The sequence below is a fragment of the Meleagris gallopavo genome, chromosome 24 (genome assembly GCF_000146605.3).
Source record: "Meleagris gallopavo isolate NT-WF06-2002-E0010 breed Aviagen turkey brand Nicholas breeding stock chromosome 24, Turkey_5.1, whole genome shotgun sequence".
Classification (NCBI taxonomy): Eukaryota; Metazoa; Chordata; class Aves; order Galliformes; family Phasianidae; genus Meleagris; species Meleagris gallopavo.
The window spans coordinates 1,105,550-1,110,398 of NC_015034.2; positions in this window are offsets into that span (position 1 = coordinate 1,105,550).

Here is a 4,849-nt window from a genome sequence, read left to right on the forward strand (position 1 = left end):
TTTCTTCCTTCCTTCCCTTCTCTTCTCTTCCCTTCCCTTCTTTTCCTTTTTTGCCCTCCCTCTTTCCTTCCCTCTTCCCTTTCCCTTTCTAACATCCCAGTTTTAATGCATTGACACACTTCTCTCTCCCCACTCTTTCTTTTAGTTCTATCTTTTCAATTTCCAGTGCCATCTGAAACCAGAACAAAGCACTGCTGGGAACTGCCCATTTATGGAGAGGAAATCCAGAGCAGCCATGAACCGAGGCATACAGCAATGACTTGGGCAGATGCAGGAATGGAAACTAATTTTAGTTATTCCATTGCAAGCTCATCACACTGTCAGTGTCACACTCTTCTTTATCTCCCATATCATGTCCAACAGTTGCCTCATGCCACAGCTATCTCCTGTCAGAGACCATTGTGGGGCGTATTTGTAACAATTTCATGGCAGTATTTTGGAAAATTTCAGATCACATGTTGGGATGATTGCTAGAGCACATTAGCTTGCATCACTCTCCTACCTCCCTCAAATGGTATTCTTGTCTATGGTGTCTTGATTAGAGAGTAGCTCTGAATCTCAAACCCAGCCTTCATACAGATTTTGGAAGAGGCTGAAGATTTGCTCCATAGGAATTTTGACAGTTCTGAACAAGATGTTGCACTGTTGGTTCAATATGAATGCTGAGATCGGATCAAAAGTGCTGTGTCAGAGATAAATTACACCTCTAAGCATGGTGTGGTGGGAAAATATGTGGTTTTTTTAGGTCTGTCTCTTTTTAAGGGCTGATTAATGTCACCAAAAGCACTCTTGATTTTCCATTAAAACATACCTTTTTCTCTTTTACTAACGATGAATTACTTATGGACAAAAGAAGTCATGGCTGAGAATGAGAACTTTCTGAGTCATGTAGAAGACATTCTCAGATTTGACTCTTTTTTTCCCAAATATTTCAGCAAATAAACAAAGGTTATCTTGTGCTTTAGTGCAAATCTCTTGCAGGAACAGTAGAGGAGTGGATATTGTCTCGTGGTGCAGCAGGGCATTGCACTTTGAATTCCAGCAGTGGAAGTGTGGCTCAAAGTGGCTTGATCAATTTTCTGTTACGAAAGAGGGATACATCTCTTTTGTCCTCCTCTGTCTCTTCTCTTTGTATATAATACACATTCCTGAGAGACATAATTTGTTTTCTTGTATATATCGCATATGCAAAGATGTAATTGTGATTTGACAAATAAGCATGAATTTAAATGAAAACTGTAAAGATTTGAGGTCACGGGATACTGAATAAACCCAGTGTTTGTTCACTTTTCTTGTCTTTAAAAAATGGATTTTAAAATCTTATTAGAATTTGTTAAGGTACACTTTACTGAACCCAAATCCACCTGACTGAGTTTACTCATGGAGAAATCACACATGGGTAATTAACTGGAAAGCTTTCTGTTTGTTCTCTGGGAAACCATTTCCATCACAAAAGCCCACGTGAGCAACTGTTAATCACTCCTTCCTGGAAAATATCCCACATCCCAGTGCTCTCTGCCTTCGTTGGTGGGAGCAGGTGTGCTTCCACATCGAAAATCAGCCAAAGAAAGGACAAAGATGCTCAAAAAGCACTTCACATTCTTTCTTCTCACTTCCTCTTTCCCAGAGGAGCATCACGCCCTTTCAATCATGGCAGATTGTCGACCTTGGCACTTCATAGAGCCCTGCTTCGCTTTCTGGCCTTTCAGCACCAAGCTTGCTTCACACATTCCTACTCAAACCCGTGCTCTTCTGCTGCCTCTTGACAGAAGAAGCCGTGGAGGCATTGGCTTGGAGGAAGTTGCGTGGTGCCTGAGATTAGAGGCTATTTTGGAGCCCTGCAATCTTCAGGAGTGACCCTTTCAACAGCTGAGCTGTTCCCAGGAGTTGCTGCACAGCCTTGGCCGTGTCAACCGCACTTGTGGTCCTGCCCCAGCTCAGTGCTGGAAGTGGGAACAGACCTCTCTCTGTGCTCAGGGATGATGTTCCCCTCTGGTTCTCACCATGCCATAGGAATGGACAGTGTCCAATCCTCCACCAGAAGCCAGATCCAATAGAAAGAGCATGATATGAGTTAAACCTGAAAGGAGGCTGTAGTAAGATGGGTGCAGACTTCTTCTCCCAAGTTGCTTGTGATAGGAAAAGAGGTGATGGCCTTAAGCTGCAGCAGGGGAGATTCAGGTTGGGTTTTAGGCTAACCTTCTTTGCAGTGATGCATTGGCACAGGCTGCCCAGGAAGATGATGGAGTCCCTGGAGATGTTCCAGAACTGTGGAGATGTGGCACTGAGTGAGATGGTTAGCGGGCATGGGGTTGAACTTCAAGATCTTAGTATTTTTTTCCAACTTTAATGATTCTATGACTCTAAACAGTGCCCTGCGTGTGCAGAGTGCTGTTCTTGATGCTGTAGGGATCAGTGCTGAGGCTTATGTTTTCATTAGCTGCATTTTCCCATTGTGCAAGTGCAAGTTCACTGGGGAAATTAACACAAGGCCAAGAAACCTTTCTAAACTCTGCCTGCCTGAATGAGCCATTTATTCCTAAAAACAGAGGATCTTCATATCATGGAATCATAGAATGGCTTGGGTTGGAAGGGTCATTAAAGTCCATAAATCATAGGATGGTTGGGCTGGGAGAGATCTTAAAGGTCATAGAATCACAGAACCACAGGATGGCTTGGATTGGAAGGAAACTCAAACTCACCCGGTTCCAAATGCCTGGCATGAGCTTGTGCCTCCCACCAGATCAGGCTGCACAGGGCCTCATCCAGCCTGGCCTTGGACACCTCCAGGGATGGGGCCCCCACAGCTTCTCTGGTCAATCTGTTCATTTAGGCTATAAAATTAATAACAATTAAAATCTGTTATCTATTAAACTCCCTCTTCATTAGCTGAATTACCCTTCAATATGCTGTTGTTCACAGAGTTATCAAAACAAGAGTAGAAACACAAGGACAATTGGAATGTCTGAGCAGTAATTGTGCTTCTCATGAGCAGCTGGAAAAACCTTTCTGGCTCTGGAACAGTTCATCAGGAATAACAGAAGTGAGAGGAGACGTTGACTCTATGCGTAATTTATGGTTTAGTGGACATGGTGATGATGGGTTGGTGATTGGACTAGATGATCTTAGTGGTCTTTTACAATTTTAATGATTCTGTGATTCTGTGATTCTAATGGCCAGGTACAATTCTGAGAATCACCAGCATGAGAGAGCTAAAAAACATCAGTGGTACAAATACACAAAAATTGCTTTTAAATGCAAAGCTTTCCGCCCTAAACCTTGAAAGAATCAAGCCATGCAATGCTATAGATCCCAGTGCCTACAGGCTCTGAAAGGCATATCTCTGCATGCCTTTGCCTTTGCATTCAAGCTGTTATTTATGCTTGTCTGAGGAGAAAAACCAGATATGGACAAGCACTAAGGATAAGGCTCTAAGTGCTGAGAAGATGCAGCACCTGTTGCCTTCCAAAAAGCAGGAGCTCTTCCAGCACGCTTACATTCTTCATGGAAAAATGAATATATTTATGTATATAAAGTCAGTGCACTTCTGAAAATAATGTTCAAACACAAAAAAAGACCTCTTTAAAACATTTATATAGGTATTACAGCAAATGTATTGCTGATGAGAAGTCAACTGGAAGAACTTCCTCTACAGGAGCCAATAATTATGCTACAGAAGAGTGAGCACTGTGTGCCCTCACTCTTCTCACAGATTTCAGTGCTAATTTCCCTTCCTGTGACCATAGGACCTTGGCTCAGCATAGTCAGGTGATGAATCACAAGCAAGAAGATTGTGTTTTTCTTATTAGGTTAACATAAATGACCTCAGCTCCAGAATTTCCCTAAGTTTTTCTAAGCTTAGCTCCAGAAAGCCACATTGTTCAGAGATGAGTCTTTGATAAGGCTGAAGAGATATCAAATATCTCCTTCCAATGTAGTGCAGTAGTAACCTTGATAAATTGTTCTGCTTTTCTTATCAATTTCCCATATTTATAAGGGGAAAAGATGAATGAAACAATGTTAAAGGCCATACTGATGTCCGTGACATCAATACCGCGTGTTATTTTCACAAAGATATTGATAATTACAAAACAAACAAACAAACAAACATAGGAGAAATTTAAACAGACATGGGTTGAGTATTAATCTTTCAACTGGAGTTGAGGCTATTTGTGAGAGTGATGGGTCTTGAAGAAGAAAGATATGGTAGATATTGAAGAAGATTCTGAGTATCTGTGAAGAAAGAAAGTTGCAGAGATGAAGCAACAAATCCCTGGATATGCTTAGCCACAATGGAAAAGAAGGATTTGCAAAAATCAGCAGATCAGTTTAGATTTGCTCTTTGGGTAAAGCTCTTACTGCTTGCAAAGGGAAACTCTCCAACAACTAAATCAAGAATTACTACAAGTTCTTACCTGCTCAGTATATAAGATATGAAAGGAAGTGAAGATTTTCTTCACTCTTTCTGTTTCTGAGCGCTTGTATGGCACACAGCATTGAGCACCAGCACTCAACCCGTGCTAATGTTCAGATCACACTGAAGGAATTATTCTTTGTCCTTGCTGCAAAATTCGTAGATTTCAGTAGAAGCTCTATCAAATTTATGTTTCCTCTATATCTGCATGGATGGAATTGTTCACACACGCTGGAGGAGGCAGAAAGAAAGAGCAGTTCCTCTCCAAGGAGAAACTTGTCCTATCTTCTCGTGTCCTAGAGCAGAATGTTTACAAAAAGCTCATTAAGGGAAAGGGGATTGCAAGATAGCAACAAATCTGGTGAACAGCTTACACTACACGAGATAAGAGAGGCAAGGCGACCATAGAAGAGAGCAAGCCCTCTCCAATTACTG